The sequence below is a fragment of the Grus americana genome, chromosome Z (genome assembly GCF_028858705.1).
Source record: "Grus americana isolate bGruAme1 chromosome Z, bGruAme1.mat, whole genome shotgun sequence".
Lineage (NCBI taxonomy): Eukaryota > Metazoa > Chordata > Aves > Gruiformes > Gruidae > Grus > Grus americana.
Window position 1 is genome coordinate 51,803,489 of NC_072891.1, and position 17,750 is coordinate 51,821,238.

General features: G+C 44.8%; 1 pseudogene; it reads left to right on the top strand.

Annotated features, from left to right (window-relative positions):
- Window positions 1-811: 811 nt before the first annotated feature.
- LOC129199812 (chondroitin sulfate synthase 3-like) lies at window positions 812-8,500 on the top strand (annotated as a pseudogene).
- The last annotated feature ends 9,250 nt before the right edge of the window (window positions 8,501-17,750 follow it).

The following is a 17,750-nucleotide window of genomic DNA, read 5'->3' on the forward strand; positions in this document are numbered from 1 at the left end:
GGTGTATTTCAGTGAAATGACAAATGGATGTGATGAACAATTTATGACTCTTGCTGGAGATGAGCATCTTGCACAATGAAATTAGGGATGCATATAAATATGGAGGAGACAAGGGAGACCTTAAACTTCAGAATTAAAGCTATCTCTGCAGGCACAGTGGCCTGAACGTTTAATTCCAGGTGTCAGTCATCCTGGGCTGTGGACGGTGCAGTCACCCCGAGGCTGGAGGATGAAGAGGCTCTGCTCCAGCACCTTGGAGCTGGTGATAACAACATACGCAGGCTGTGGGAATCCACACCACAGGAACAGACATGGTCAGGGAGGGCTACAGTTCTTGGCTGGAAAGTTATGAAGCGTTTGAAGTGAAGAGGCCGGGGAGCAGGGGCAGAGGAGACGGCTTCCCTCCTCCTGAAACTACAGCCCTCAGCTGTCTTTCCATGACCACCCTTGGGATGAGAAACCGGGGCAGGACGGTCCCACCCGCCGTCCCGTGGCCGCCCTCGGGTGATGTGAAGCTGCGGCCGCAGATGAGCCGCCGGCCTCTCCCGATGCGGAGGCGGGAGCGGGGCGCACCGGGGCGCACCCGGGGCCAAGAGGCGCGGCCGGGCGGGCGGCCCTGGTCCCGGGACTGGAAGGGGGCGCCGGAGGGTGGCGGGGCCGCGGCGCGGGGGAGCTGCGAGCGGCACCTAAAAAAATCGTTTCCTTCCGGAGCGGCGGCGGCGGCGGCGGCCACTTCCCCGGAGCGGCTCGGGCACGGCCGGCGGCGCCCTCCGGGGTGTGGCGCTCGGCAGCCGCGGAGGAAGCTGGCTGAATGGCGGAGCGCGGAGCGGGGGCCGCGGCCGCCGTGTGGAGGAGGCTGAGCTGGTGGGAGGGGCGGGGAGGGACCAGCCGCCGCGGTGACAAGGTGCCAGCGGAGCGGAGGGGGCCGCCGCCCTCACGCCCGGAGAAGTTTGACTCGGGAGCAGCGCAGCCGCCCGGGCCGGCGCGGCGGGGCAGGGAGCCGCGGCGGGAGTCGCCGCACCCGGGGCCGCAGCGGGACGGGGGTCGCCTCCAGCGGGAGGCGGCGGGGGGAAGCCGGCGGCGGCAGCGGCGCTCCGGGAGCCGCCCCGCCCGCGCCATGGCAGCCCGGTCCCGGAGACCCTGGCTGAGCGTGGGGCTGGGGCTGGGGCTGGTGCTGGGTTTCACCGCCGCCTCCTGGCTCATCGCCCCGAAAGTGGCCGAGCTGAGCGAAAAGAAGAGGCGCGGCTCCAGCCTCTGCTCCTACTACGGCCGCTCGGCGGGGCCGGGGGCGGCCGGGGGCGCGGCGGTGCCGGGCGGGCAGCAGGCGCCGCCGGAGGCAGCGGCGGTGCTGGGCGGCACGAGTTTCAGGAGCAGCCCCTGGGAGCTGCCGCCGCCGCCGGCGGAGGGCATGGTGTCCAGCCCCGCCGCCGGCGGGGAAGGGGAGCCGGAGGAGGAGGAAGGCGGCGAGAAGCGGAGCGGCCGGCCCGGCGGCAGCCACAACGGGAGCGGGGACTGGGGGGGGCGCCCCGGGCTACGCCAAGCCCCGCAACTTCCTCTACGTGGGGGTGATGACGGCCCAGAAGTACCTGGGCAGCCGGGCGGTGGCGGCGCAGCGGACGTGGGCGCCCTCGGTGCCGGGCCGCGTGGAGTTCTTCTCCAGCCAGGGCTCCGCCGCGCCCCCGGGCTGCCCCGGCTGCCCGTCGTCGCCCTGCCCGGCGTGGACGACTCCTACCCGCCGCAGAAGAAGTCTTTCATGATGATCAAGTACATGCACGACCGCTACCTGGACAAGTACGAATGGTTCATGCGGGCGGACGACGACGTCTACATTAAAGGTGGCCGGGGCGCGCCCCGCCGCCGGGAGGGAGGGAGCGGAGCGATGGCCTGGCGGCCCGGCGGGGTCCCGCGGGGGGTGGGGAGAGTCGGTTCCCGCCCGGTGGCGGAGCGCAAGGGGTACCTCGGCCCACCCACCGCCCCGGCGGAGTTTGCTTCCAGCCACCGTGTGCGGGCCGTGGGGTGCTGTCCCGGCGCTGAGGTGCCGGTGGGAACCTCGAGGTGCCCCCGCGGGGCCGGGCCGGGCCGGGCCGTCCTTGGGGAGGCCGCGGTGCCGGGGCGCGTTGGAGGGCTGAGGCGGGGGGTTGGACCGCGGCGGGCGCGGTGAGCGGTCCTGGCGTGGGATCTCGGTGCTGCGGCCCCCGCGCTTGCTGCGGCGCGGCTCTCCGGGCGAGGCTCTGCCGTGGGCCGGCGGACAGGGGCCGTGGGCGGGCAGCGGAGCGGCGGGGTGGTGCCGGCGCCGCGTCCCGCCGCGCTCGGCTGCGCAGCCCAAGGGTGGCAGTCCCGCCTCGTCCCGCCGCCCGTGGGCAGGCGGCGGGCGGGAGCGGCGAAGAGCTCTGCCGACTGCGTCTTGCTCCGGCCGGGCAGCCCCCGCCGCGGTTGCGGCTCAGCCCGAAGGCTTCGACTCGGTACTGCTCAGAAGTGATGTTTTGAGCAGTAACAAAAGTTCTGCGTTGGCTCGCTGACACTTGGGCTGAGCAAACGCCGCCGCCGAAGGCTGCTTGTAAAGCTGCTGTTCTTTGCAGCGTGTGTCTCTGAAAAGCACTGGCCCTATTTCACGAGGTTTACAGCACCATTAAAAAAAGATGTTCTGCAACCCGCTTGCTTTTGGTCTGCGCTTGTTGCTGCTGCTACTCGTGCAGTGTCCTGCTCTTAGGAAAGAAAGAAGAAACTGAACTTGTAAGCCTAGGTTGTGAGCGTGGTTGCTTGCAGTATTGAAAACACTGTGAAAAGTTAACTGGAGTAACTGTATGCTTCCCTGTTTGTCACTTGCTTTTGTTTGAGTGGTTTAATGGGCTGCTTGTTTGTCAGCTGTCATTCATCTGTGAAATACTCGCGCACTTACGCGTGTATCTGTGTATATATATTGGGTTGCAGATGTAGAAGTTGTCACTTTGGGCTCATTGCAGAGTTGCAATGAACCTGTCTTTAACTAGTTCCAAGGTTCTGAGTTAAACCTATCCAGAAACTTTTGATGTCAAGTAAATTTGAAATCACAGTTTCTGAAAAGAACTAGGTGAGGGGTTTGAAGGAAAAGTCTGTAGACATTGCAGCACTGGAAATAGTTTGGAAGGAGCCTGAGTTTTACCTTGTTCCCACAATTACTCCGCAATTAAACATATTTACCTTGGTTAATCGAGATTTGCTTTGGTCTTTTCAAAAATTAATCCTATTAAAATAATACCCGGCATTTCCCTTTCCCTTCCCTCCCTCCCTCCCCAGCCTGGAACTATATTGGCAAATTGTCCTACTTTAGAGAGAGTTTTAAACTACCAAGGAAGTGCTTTCCATTAGTCCTGATTGAGCAGAACAAGGTTTAGTGGTAAAATGAAGTTTTGATCACGTTCTGGCTTTTGGCTGAATGAAAATGTCATTGTAATGTTAATTAAGAAAAACAAAAGAAGCTTGTGAAAGGTAAACTTGTCCAAGGGTGTTTTCAGTTAGGTACAGAATACTGCTTTGGAAGTGATTTTCTGTGACAGTCTCAGGTGCCTGTTACGTTTTTAAAAAAGCTTGAAGTACAGGAAAAGAGATGGCTGGCAGACTAGGCAGAGAAATAACAGTAATCTTTTATCTTTTTCAGGTGAAAAATTGGAGGAGTTTCTTCGCTCACTGAACAGTAGTAAACCTCTGTATTTGGGACCGACTGGTCTGGGTAATATTGAAGAACTCGGAAAACTTGGGCTGGAGCCTGGAGAGAATTTCTGCATGGGAGGGCCGGGAATGATCTTCAGCCGGGAGGTTCTCAGGAGGATGGTGCCACATATTGGTGAATGCCTTGGAGAAATGTACACCACTCATGAGGACGTGGAGGTGGGCAGGTGTGTCCGAAGGTTTGGAGGAACTCAGTGTGTTTGGTCATATGAGGTGAGTGACAGTGTAAATTGCAATGTGCTGTTTGTTTACAGAGTTTTATGTCTTGCAATGTAAGTAACTGTATCTGCAACCTCTTTCCACCGTAATTATGTTTTAATGCATGCATCAGAATGTAAACTGCAGACTGTAAGGAAAAAAGAGAGGAAAACGTTCACGGCATGTTGCTGCAAGCATATTCATTTCTACTTGTCTTTCAGTTTTTGTTGTTGACAATTACTGCAGCCACGTTGTAAGTATTGCTATGCTATAAGTTGCTAGAGCTTCACCTTGGGCATTTCTACACATAATGCTTGACAGGATGCTGCTGTATTTGACGTATGCTCTTCAGGTAGGATCTTTTTATGAACTTGTTTTTGGATAAGCGTGCGGCATATCTGTTCTGCATTGCAGGTTCTTAAAATATGTTGTAGTGTTTGAAGAAGAATTGCCTGTATTTTCTTAATTACTCAGCTGTATTTTAATGGAGTTCATGACTGGCAAAAGCAGAAATAGTGGTTGTGGGTTTTTTTTCTTGTACAGAAATGAAATTTGTTGCGCTGTCTTTGTGTATGATAAACTTTTACTAGTGTTTTTCTTAGTGTAGAACAGTGTTAAAATGCATTAAGGACATACGCAGTGTAACAAATCTTCCTATGCTGAAGTCATTTGGGGAGCAAATGACTTCGTTCCATAGTATCGTTTTCTAAAGTAATCAAAATGTGGTGCAGTACCCAAAAAGTTTGTTTGCGCTGCCATAACTAAAATTCAGACCTCTTTCTCTGGAAACGTTGTGATTAGTGGCAAGACTAGCTTTGTAGATAAAAATAGACTAAGCGTGCAACTGCCAGAAAGGGTAAAGGGTGATAGTTAATGTGATGAACAGGATTTCAGTTACATTGACTGATTCTTTAATATTAATATATGCTTGCCCTTGTGGCACTCCCTTGTTCAGCAGGAAAAATCGTTTAAATGGGCCACTGAAAGAGGTTATGTGCTATTAAAAACAAAAAGACAGGAAACATAATTGATTTTGCAGGTAAGTGTTTTTCTGGATGACCTGGGGAGGGGAAGGGTTGCCATTTTAAAAATGGGCTTGGTAGGCTACAATGCATGTAAAGAGGTGAACAAAAGTAAATTTTGATTAGTTGATACTAACTAGGTAGAAACCTTAGAGGTGGAAATCGGATCTTTTACTTCACAGTAGAAAGGTGCTTTTAGAGACTATTTCAATCAATGTTATAAGTCCAATGTAAAATAATACACCTGTTGCACTGGTAGAGCAGGGCAGGCATTTATCGTGCAGATGGATATTGATGTAGGACTAGTGGTCCTTAATCAGACTTCCAAACCGCATGCTACACTGGCAGCTTAATCTGACACTCTGGTGTATTTGTGCTGTGTCATCCTTATGGGCATGTGATGCCTGCTGATCTCTATCAGCAGAATTATGATTCTGCCTTGACAGTTACATGTTGGAAGGGGTTTTGGTTTTGTTTTTCTGGTTTGTCTTCTTGGGAAGAAATCTGGGAAGGGAAGAAAACTGATAATAGATAACATTATCACTGCATTGGTTGTTATTTATTTTGATGTTGAATGTCAGGAGTTTTTGGCTCCAGGCACTGAGCGTAAGTGGGATAGAGTGAAAAATTATGTTTACTTTCTTCTGTTTTGGAGACTGCGTTACAGGACTGTCCAGCAGCTCAGCTTTTCATGGTAGGATTGGGGCCTGAAAGCATAACCATTTTGGAAAAAGCATGTGTTTTTATGGGATGTGGAATAGACTGACACCAGTCTTGATTGTCAGTTACTCTTGAAGGCCCGAGGTCTATATAATAAAGAATGGAAAAAGAAGAAAATGTGTTAGGCATTGCAATAGCAGCTGCTCATTTCTGATCAGTATTTCCGTCTGTTAGAAGAATCTTTGACTCTGTGGCCGATACAGGAGATGCTCCGGAAGATGCAGATGACTAAGCCAAAGCTGCTTAGGATGCTATGCCAGCGTTAAGTGTGTATGGAAGGGAAGGAGTGAAATAGAGTGAAAGGCGAGAGAGGTTGCATTCATGCTCTGGCATAGTTTGTGTTGTGTAGCTGGTTGTTTCAAGCAATCTAGTAGGGTACCTGAACAGATTGGCTTGTTGTGGGTTGGTAAATTAATTGGTGACAAGGGTGACTTTTTTCCTAGGGCACTGAAACTCTTGCTGTGTGATTTTTCACTCCTGCCTTAGATCAGGAGCGCTCTTTGTGTGCTAGAAGGGGAATTATTCCCTCAGGTACACGTGTGCAAAACCTGAGATTGGGGCCAGGACTTTCTGCATAGGCAGTTGCCCTTTTGTCCTGAAGTCCTCTTGTTGTATTTACGTATTAAACTGAGCCTCGTTGAGCTGCAAGATTTTTATGGACTTCACTGCTTTTGGGAAGAGGCATGACTTGTGTTTAGGATGTTGCTGAAGACTAATATAAACTGAAAACAATGATGGTGACATTCATAGAAGCAGAAAAGATCTAGAAGAGTTGAATCTCTGTTGCATCATTTTTTACTAGATTTCTTTTCTAAGAACTGGAACGGAAAGTCTCTTTTTGGTGAGGATGAAAGCAATCAAAGAGTTCAAGAGAAAACCTGCAATGCTTGATCTTTGCTGGGTGGCTCAGCTGGCGTAGGTAAGACTGGCTGCCTGTCAGGGTTTATTCTATTGCCTTGTAGAGGTTGCAGGTAAGCTGCGCTAGTTTATATGTGTAATATGCTTGCTGGCAAGGAGAGGGTTACAACTTTGACTTTTTTTTGTCAGAATGAATAGGAAAAGAAGAGGTGTACAAGTCTGCAATGAGCCACTCTTGTTCTTGATGCTTTCCAGAGTTTAATTCTTGTTCTGCCAGATTTGAGGCCGGGGCTAAAGGCTGGGTCTCCCATATACGAAATGACTTATGGCTGAGGTGATGAGTCCCTCCTGGTCTCTGCTGATGGAGCTTCTCCACTTTGAATAAAGAATTAGTCATTGGATTTCTGAGCGAGTGAATCTAATAACAGGGGTTTTAGAGCAGTTGTGCAGAATGGAGGAGATAAAAACCTGCCCTCGGGCTGCAGTTTGACAGTTGCTCTAAGCCGACGTAAATATGGGCTTTGGCTGAAGGGTAGTTGCTCCTTTCGGTTGCTGTCCTGTTCTGCAGGACTTGTGCAGCCCTGTGGTGAGCTGGGGCAGGGGTGGGATCCACTTGTAACCTGGACCTGACCAAGAGTGTTTTCTTCAGCTGAATCAGCACTCACGGCAAAGCTTTGCTGAGCACAAGCATCAGAAGAACGAAGAGGTGGTCACGTTCATCCAGGAATGAAGGGGCAAGAGAGTGCCAAACTGCCTGTCTTGGCAGCAGCTTACCTTCAAATTGGCTGGAAGCAACACTGAACTGCAGCCTAAATCTAGTTCCTTGCTCCATGAGGAATTATCAGCTAGAAGTGTTGTATTTTGAGTGGATGATTTTCTTTCTACAGGAGATCCATCCTTGTTCTGATATGTTTTTTAAGTATATCTTAATTTATCCTCCAGTTTTGATGATGCTGTAATGATTAAGGTGTAATAAACCTGAGAAATTTGGCTAAAATATTTCTGCAAAATGCCTTTTTGGTTTTGAGAGGTGTTAGCAACTTCTGCTTCCCCAAATCAGTAAGAGTAGAGATTAAAAAGGGCCTTTTGCTTTTGTGCTTTCCAAATCCGTACTTCAAGTTAGCACCTTCTCTTCCACTAATTTTAAATCCTTGAAACATTTTTCTTTAAATGAATGAAGAGATTAGCTTGATTTTAGTGACTCATACTAATTTTATTCTTTGGAAGCACAAATATAGTTAAAAACCTGAGATGCTGTGTTGTACCTCGCTTTGCTGTTTAGGAGGGACTTGCCTACAGAGGGCCATTTGGAAAAAGGCTGATTGCTTTATTTGTCCCCCTGACGCTTTTTTTTTTTTTTTTTTTTTGGAATGATGTTTCTGGGTCTAGAAGACCATTTTGTAATTTGTAACCTAAGTTTATAACAGATCAAATAGTGTTGTTTCACAAAAGGCCAAACTAAAATGCAACACATGAATTAAGTGGCTATAACAATTCAAGCAGATATCAAACATTGTCAGGGTATAAATACCGACTGTCAGAGAAGGTTTCTCTTCAGAAAATGCAAAATGACAAATGCAGCATAAAAAAGATTTAAAGACCATTCCTCAGTGTATTTGGGACATTTGTTCTAATGTTAAGTTTGTAAAGCTTTTCTTTTTGTAGCCTTTTTTCCCTTTCTCTGGTGGAAAATATCATAGAATCAAAATATCTCAAATCAGAAGGCACCTATAAGGATCATCAAGTCCAACACCCACTACATGCATTTTAAACTTAAAAACTACATTCATGCAAAAAACTACATTCATGCAAAACACCCCATATACTTTTGATCTTTTGGTAATATGTACGTTGATATTGAAAGAAAATAGTGCACTTTGTACATACCAGCAGTCCACATTAACGTTTGTATCTGTTTTCCCATTGTGTTTTCCTTTTTGGGTTTGTCACAAGTCTGTGACAACCATAGAATACAGTCTCATCACTATAACATTTTCTTTAAAAATACAGATAATATTAATAATAGTAATTTAAAATTAATAATAATTTTATTTTTTTCATTTGAGGTTTTGTCTTTATCTTTGGTGAAGATGTTGGTGGATCACAACTCAGCTTTGACTAGAACACTCCACCAAACAGAAGCATTAGAGGTGTATTGGCCTTTGATGATGGCCAGATGGCATTTTGCTCATTTGGGTACTGGAATGGTCAGTCTTGAAGCAGCAGTACCCACCCCCACTTAAGCTCTTGGTTTTGGTCAGCTTCATTAGGTAGTTACATAAATGCAGCCATCATTTTCGAAAAGCATAGAGCGAGCTATCAGTAACCCTAGAATAGAAATGCATGGAAGAGTGGATGATTAAGATTGTAGCAGGGGTCTCTGAGGGTATCTGGAGAGGAACAGGATGGTCACAGAGGCCTCAGAACCGTTTGCATAAATGGCCAGTTACTGACATGGGATGTGCTCTCTTAGCTATTTGTTTTTAAGAGTTGTCTGATCACAGCAACGTTAAAGGTAGTTACGAAGCTTTTTTACTTCAAAACGATTCTCAGTTGGTTAGAAAAGTGAGTTCTATTTCCGTACCATTGTAGTATAGTATTTCTGTGTGTACAGGATACCGAATAAAATGCAAGGCGTTAAGTGCATATCCTATTGCAGTAACTGTGGTGCTAAAGTTGGCTCATTACTCTTGCCCTATGCGGCTCTGGTCTCATCTGAGCTGTTGTGCTGTACTGTGCAGACTCCTTGCTCTTTCTCTGGCTTTGTAAGTAACCTCCTGTTATTCATTTGCTCTTTTACGCCGGGAATTTGGGGAGACTGCCCTGGGGTCCTTGGGGACTCCTTGTCTTCTTGCCCCTTCTTCATCCTGTGTGGTGGGTTGACCCAAGCTGCTCTATCACTGCCCTCCTCAGCTGGACAGGGAGGGGAGAAAAATGAGATAGAAAAAAACAACCCCAAACTTGTGGGTCAAGATAAAGGCAGTTTAATGCAGCAAAACCAAAAGGCTGCACTTGGGAGCAAAGCAGAAGCAAAAGATTATTCTCTGCTTCCCATCAGCAGGCAATGCTGGCCACTTCCCGGGAAGCAGGGCTTCAGTATGCGTAGCAGTTGCTCTGGAAGACAAATGTAAAAAGCCGAATGCCCCCAGTTCCTCCCCCTCTCAGCTTCTTATTGCTGAGCAGATGTCATATGGTATGGAATATCCCTTTGGTCAGTTTGGGTCAGCTGTCCTGGCTTTGTCCCCTCCCAGGAGCTTGCCCACCCCCAGCTTACTGCTGAGGAGGGGAAGAAATGTTGGAGAGACAGCCTTGATGTGTGCTGGCACTGCTCAGCAGTAGCCAAAACACCAGTGTGTTATCAACACCTTGCTAGCTACCAATACACAGCACGGCACCAGGAGGGCTGCTGTGGTGAAATTAACTCCATCTCAGCCATACCCCATACGTCCTGCAAGATGAGCTTGGCTGGGAGTTGAGGAAGTTTGTGGTGAGGAAATAAAGTTGTCTCTGGTACTTACATGTTATTGAGGGTCTTAAGTGTTTCCCCATGTGGCTCAGCAGGACTGCAAGAGTTGGAGATACCTTGTTTGGGGGCTTTTATTGTGAAGGTATTCCCACAGCTACCGTGGAGGTGTGCACCAGCACACACAAGCCCGTGGCTGTGGTCCCTGGCATGATGGCATCTTAGCTGTGGAGCCAAGAGCTAAGGGGGTGTTTCTCAGCCTGACTGAGAGTCAGCTTGTCATAGGTTTCTGGCTTATTTGCAGATTGGGTGCCCCAAGAGGAAATACTGCTTGTGCCTATTTGGAGTTTGACAGCTGTGTAATTCTGACTCCTGGTGCTGAGTTCACGAGGTGCAGGAGGACTCTGGGGATGTGTTTGCATGTCCATGATGTAAAGAAAGTGTGGATACACCTTCCTCTTAACGCACTTTCCTCTAAGATGCCAGCAGCTGTTTATGTGCAGGACTGTGTGGGCTAGCTAACAGCTTTCTGGTCTGCGTTGCATGTTTGTATGTTCTTAAAGCAAATATTTCAAAGGTTTTCCTCTTTAAGAATAAGCTCTTGTTTGAATTACCAAAGCATCCCACAGACAAGCAAAAGGAAAACCTTAGGAAAAGTTCTTAAATTATTAAAAATATGTCTTTAATTCTGCATATGGGTACCATGAACCATCTCTCAACCTACATGGAAATTTAGACCTAACCATGTTCACTTTCTTCTCATGTTTGCTCTCATTTTATTGGAAATGTTTTCTCCAGACTTTTGTGCAATTGCTATATTGGAGGTGGTATGTCCATAGAAGTCTAGTGCAGAAGGCTGGCTGGTCAAGTGTGTTTAAAAACAGTTTGACATGAGATGACACAGTTGTGGCACAACTGTTGTAAGAGTCATCTCATTTAAACCCCTCACATCATCATTCTTGACAGTGCCTGTCACGTTAGACAAGGAGTAAGCTTGATTTTTCAAAAGAGACTTACAGGTGAAGAACTTGTTGGCTTTAGGGTCAACAGTGGATTCAGTGCTTTAAGTGAATCCCTGAAACAAAGCACAATGAAACCCTAATGTTTTTTAGTGTTTACCCTGAAATAGTTTTCGATCCTTTACCTTAAAATCAAGTAAACCAAACCACATGCGAAACATTAGTTTCTATAGATACTCACAGAATTATCTTTATTTTCAAAATTTTGTCTTTCCTAGGTGTTCAGAAATAAATTTCCCTTTCACGTGTACAGATTTCATTGTGGTTATTGGTCATACTTTGAGAAAATGTTTTGTTAAACTGTCCTGCTTGAGCCTTTCTGAAGATGAAGTGTTCGTTGCAGGTTACCAGGTAAAGCAAATAGTACAGAGGCGCTCCAAGTGTGTATAGTCTTCTCAAAGACACTGACAGTCCACAGGTTGTTTCCTCCTGTTCCCTCCCAACGCCCAGAGCTGACGGATTTTGTTCCTTTTCCTGGGCTGTTCTTTGTATCTCTTCTTGTCCTGACTTAGAAATCTCCCAGAGATAACTTTTTCCTGACTTTCACTTGCCAGATTCATGTCTTTTGATGAGATCAAATGATGTGCTTCTACTGAAATGGAAAATGCTCACAAAGAGTGAAGCTGGAAGTTGTAAACAAGGAGAGTTACAGAAATTACTTGAAATAGGTGCTAATTAGATGTACTTCTATTTACCGTGGTATTTCACTGGGTATCAAAGATAGGATATGTTTCTTTTTTTAGAAGAATAAGCTTTCAAGCTCTCCTCCAATTCTGTATGTTTCTTGGGAGTTTTCTGGAAGCAGACAAATAGGGGTGAAGTGCAGCTAGTCCTCGGACTTTATTTATTTATTACTATTTATTCTGTGGCTCTCATTACCAAACTAGTTTCCACCTATCTTCAGTTCTTATGTGAGAAGGTATGACATGTATTAAGCCATTGTCAGTATATGCTGCTCTGACGCATTCTCTAAAATATGCTTTTATTTACTGATTGGATTTCATTATATAACATGAAGTATTCAAAGAATACATACATTATTTAAAATGTAGCAAGAACTGCTACGCTTTGAGGAGTTTATTCCATCTGACCAGTGTGGGCTGATGATTTAAGCTCAAGGTGAGTGCCCAGGTTGTTTATTCTTTAGTACACATTTGAAACTGGGCAGCAAGTAAATGTGTAGTCCCACCCCGGCTGCAGTATTTTTGGCTTCCTGAGTATCACACTAAGACAAGATTTTTGGCCTGCTTTTAAGAAGTCTTTTAAATCATATGTATACTTTAGGAAACAAAGAACATCTTAAACTAGGGGTATAATTTTAGGAAATCTGGAGGATGATAAGCAGCCTTGTAACTGATACAGGCTTCTTGAATGCTGCTTTATGTATGACTTAGTCTTGAAACGAGCCTAGGAAAGGGAAGGTTACCTTTTCATTTATTTTTTATTTAGTGCTTTCAAGACAAATTTTCCAAAGTTGTTTTCCACATTGGTTGAAGTTTTACCTTCAGTAAAGTAACCTCTGAGAACATTTGAAAATAAAAAAAAAGAAAAAAGAAAAAAGAAAAAAAAGTCTGAAGTCTCTTCTGGAATGTGCTGGTTTAACCAGGCAGTTAGAATACTGAAGATTAAAACCTGAGCTACTGACTGGACAGATGGTTTGTTTGCTTGGTTTTGGTTCTTTAATATTTAGTTTGTGATAAAATATTTGATTTAGAAACTTGGAAGTATTCCTTTTAATAATTTTCAAATAGGATTGTCATTTTGTGCCTTGTTTTTTTGTGCACTTGATACTTGGAAGGATTTTATATTTTTAAAGACTGCTTTATGGTGCATTTGAGTCCCTAAACATTTTTGCTTTTTGTTTCTTTCTTATTATTTTTTTACAAGCATTCAAGGGCAAATGAACATCTGAAGGATGTTAACTTGATCGCCAGGGACGATGCTCCTTCTGACTCTGCATTTGCTGGTCTCAGGGAGGTGTTTGTTCACTGGGCTCTTTCTGAGTGCAGCGTGTGTGAACAAGCTCCTCATGGCATGGAAGCAGCTGTACCAGAGAAATGCAGCATTTCTTTAGTTGTACACGTGGCCGCAATGCCGTGGAAGTCTGTGTGGCCTTAACAGCTACACGAGGCATACACTGTAAATCTGTGTGCATGGAGCTGTGTATTTGTACGTACATATGCATATGTTTAAAGCTTGTGCCTAGTTGATAACCAAGCTCCCAGGGGCATGAGTGAAGGTCCTTTGGAGCTTTTAAGCTGTGCTTCCAGGTATTTACTGCAATATCTCTCCTGTAAAGCTTAAGAATTTAGCTTTCAGCTTGTTCTTCATGTCTCTTCATAGTTATATCTGTGCATTTCTGTTCTGTATGTATGTACATTTTGGCTTCAAGCTTCAATTTAACGTAGTTTTTTGGCTATTTTCCTTGAAAGCATTTTCTTTCTAGCTACAGACTGTAGCACATTTATTATCATAATAACTTTTTATCACCAAAGGGGACTCTCTGATGGACCAGCTCTCACCCTGCCAGAATTGCACAGCTTCCTATTGTTGATCATGATAAAACACAGTGACTTTTTCTGTCATTTTTTATCAACTTTGTGCAAACTTTTCTGAAGTGCGTGAAGTGCATGAGGACTCAGTTCCAGAAGTCAGGGAATTAACTGGAACAGATGTAGGTGACGACATACCTTTTAGGAGAGTGCTTAACTCGGCAAATGAAACAGTTTTGTTATGTGCTATTGGTATTTTAATTGTTGTTTTAAAACAATTTTATAGGTATAAATCTATCCTGCTAGAATGAACAAAAGCAGGCGCTAGTATTTTGGATTCTTCTTTTCTTCCACTCTAAATTTTTGTGATTGAAGATACTTTTCTCCATGTGGTAAGGGGAAATAATTGCACCTAAGTGAGGGTAATAACTAACTGTAATAGAAAATATTGTCAAGCAATTAAAAGTATTTTTTCTTAATATTTGGCTGTGGTAATTTTGGGAAATGTAGTATTAGTGTATCCAGGAGGGTGGTGTAAGTATGTATATTTCTTTTGTGGCTTTTGATGCTTGGGGTTTGCTTGGAGTTGTAGACCATGTCTGTTATGTCTTTACAAAAATTGATTATTGTTTGTACCTTCAAGAAAGAATTCTGTACAGAAACTATGCATTGGGCTTTCCTCCATCCTGGGCATGGTAAGTTGGTGCTCACTTCCCTCTTCCAAACCTGTTAGCCTGAGTTTTTACTGTGCTAAACCCAAGAATAAACATACCTTCAGACTCTGTTCTTAATGTGTACTTGAAGATGACAACTCTGTCATGGTAGAGGGATGTAAGACATGTCTGGTCTTTATGGGTCAGAGAGCCTTGAATGAGTAAGGGCTGGTCTTTCTTCAGTATGCTTATCAACTCTTCCAGCCCAGCCTGAGCTTCCTAACTTGTCACTGGAAAAGTATTTTGAACAGCAGTGGCTTTATTATTTTAGCTACACAAAATGCTAGAAGCAGGAGAGGGAAATGCTGGAAGAAGGTGGGTTGGAATAACAGATTGACTTTGTTGAGTTTGGCGTGTTAGAAAACAGCTACTACAAATAAGCAGTTCATGACTGGGAGTTGCATCCTCGCAAGTAAGACTTCTTTCATGAGTTTGTGCATTAAAAAGGATGTGGTGCCAATGTTCTCTGTGTGTGTGTGTAGATGTGTATATATGTGTGGGGATGGTGGTGTGTGTGTATTTTAGGAGTCATGCAATGTATTGACATTTGCCTTTTTGCTCCGCTTTGAGCGTTGAATAGTCATAAAGACTATTACATTCATGTCATTAACTTGTTACCAGCTGTTTCTGGAGACTGATGATTACGATAACAATTGCTGTGCCTAGACCTATGTGGGCTTGCAGGAACCTCACTCCCATGTGCAAATCTAGTGTTGCGCTATTCTGTCTTTACTAAAGATGGCAGTTACCTTCTAAAGTATTCGCCTACTGACTGTGTTTTGTTAGTGCATTGAGGAATGTGAAACCATTTACGCTCCCACATTGATCTGAATAGTATGTCTGTTAGTGGTGTATGCTGCTGATACAATGCTGGTAATAGTTCATTAGCTCAGAAGGGGAAAAATTGAACTGAGGCCCTCGGAACAACCATGTTAAAATATGTTCCTGAGTGTAGGTTAGTTATTGACTTGATTAAAAAGGACCTCTCAAATTTTTCTTACTTCTAAGCATTGGTGATACCTACTTCAGTGTCCAAAAATACGCTTCGGTAGTAGCATTCCTGCAGGTAAGTCCAGAACTGCAGGAGCTTCCCGCTCATCTCATTTTAAAACAACTTTGCCCTTGCTAATTGGAATGTTTGGCTTAGTACTAAACTCATCATTTTAGTACCTCACTTCAGTGCTAATTTTCCATTGCGAAACGACATTTGGAGACCTACTGTTTTCCTTGGAAATGGCCTTTGAAAAGATTTATTTGGAGGTTCTGCCATAAATCTGTGGAGTGGCCAATGAAAACAAACCAGCTGATGGTTTCACCAGTTTTGATATCCATGTTACCTTCAGTGTAGGTACACTTTGTGTTCTTTCAAGCTTGAAAGAAGATAAAATGTGACGCCCTGGGTTGGGGAAGGAAGGGATTTGTGCTTTTCTTGTTGATTTTTATTGAGTTGTTTCTGTTTAGCCATAATTATATTAATCAGCTTGGTGAAAATAAGTCTTTCTCTGCAGACTAGATACTACCTTGTACAAACGAAGTAACTTTTCATCCTTATTACATCCCTTTCATCCCTACCACATGTAGGTAGGTAACAAAAATAGTTGCTGGATTAAGTGTTTCGGTTCTATGGGAAGAGAAGCTTTAATGACTAGTACAAGGATAGACTCATACAGTGTTGCTCTGTTATTTTTTAAACAGTTTCGAGAAAATTGTTCTCTGTTTTGTAGTGTAATTATTGTTCTTTCTTCAGTGGGGATCAATACATAGTAATGAGAGATGTCCAGTAGTTTTTGGCATCTCTTCATCAGTACAGATAATAAAACAGCAACACTGTTGTGTGTAACAGGTTGATATTTGCCTTCATCCACACACTCTAAGGAGGTATTTAAGTGCAGAACTATTTGTCTGTCTGTCTGTGTGTAATTTGATTCGTGATTGTTTGCCTGCCTGCCTGTACGTGTGACCTGATTTAACCTCCATCTGTGTGTGCAACCCTGCTGTAAGTTTCGGGTGACACTCGCCACCCTCAAGTCTTTAACTGAGTCGCTATTTTGATTGTAACAAATGCCATTGAATTGCTTTGTTAAAGTGGCTGATGATTAAGTGCTGTTAATAATTACACAACCTAATCCTGTGATCACTCTCAAAAATATTAATAAATCCTAAATTGCTGCTAAACCAAAGCCCTGTAACAAAATCTCCACCGCGACAGGTAGTTTTGCTGGTTTGTTGTGATGAGTGCTTGTCTTTTTTCATTTTCTATTGCCTGCTCCTCTGAGAGAGCGGAGCTATGGACTGATAAATGGTTGGTGGTTTGAGCGGGACAGTCTTCGCTTCTGGGTGCGGGAAAACTTGGTTTTGTAAGCAGTAATGGGTTGGCTAGTGTAAACAGCGATCTTTTTCCCAGCAAAATGAAACTAAGCAGAAGATCAGGCAGCGGCTTCCACTATATTCAGATGGTCTTTGAATCAATGCTGAGGCCTGTACACCAAAAGCAGAATTACTGTTTTCTTTCTTTCAGCTTCAGTAAAGTCAAACATCACTGTTTATATGGCAGTACGCATCATTCTTCAGCTGACAATGGATGAGCTACTGTTTAAAAAATGACGCAAGTGTAATATAAATGCCTCCCTTTCAAGTTTAGCAGCAGACTTTTAAAGTGGTTTCATTAAATTCATTTAAATGTGTATTTAATAAAAATACTGATGTATGGGCGCGTGAAATATATTAGCCTTTGTCTCCAGTGTGGGCATTTTTTGAAGTGCAGATAAATTATATACCATTATATACCGTAGGTGGTGTAATCTAGGACAGGAAGAATGAATACTCATGGAAAGAGGAGAGTCATTCTGACACTTAGATGGGAACTGACCTCAGGAAAAAGTGCATCATTGCAGTTACTGAAATTCACCTCTTTCTTTACGTTTTTAAAAACGTAATGCCGACAAATGCAAGGATTATTTCCAGCATTAATGCTTCTTGAGAGCTTTTCCACCTCAGTAATAAGTAGTAAACGTATGTGTGTTAAATCTCATGTGTACCTATATTCCTTAAGGAGTTTTGATCATGCCTGTGTCTGGAGGTTGGCACCAGTCCTGCAACTAATATGAAACAAACATCTCTGTCTTTGCAGCGTACAAGCAGTCTGCTGCTGCCAGCTCTGGGAGCTTTCTTGGAAGAGAGATGTCAACTTTTGCAGAACTCAGCTTTTCCTAAGGAAATAAATTAATGCAAGTTGTAGGCCTAAAGCTGCCTCCAGAGTCTCCTTGCAGTGACCTGCATTGCATGCTGCTACATCCTTAGGTATGGAAAAATGTGGTTTTGGTGCCCTTTGGGCATCATTCCAGGGATGAGAGGAGCCAGAAAACCCTTGAGGAAGCTCTGGGGAGGCCAGTGTGCACGCAGGCGTTGAAGCTGCTGCCCATGACAGGTGGTGTGAGCTGAGCTGGAATCAGTCACCTTCTCTCTTTGCTCGGATCAAAACCTCTGTCTTTTTATACCCTTTTCTTATAGCTGTGACGGGAAACCTTTGGCTGGCAGGAGAGATGCAGCCGTGGAGT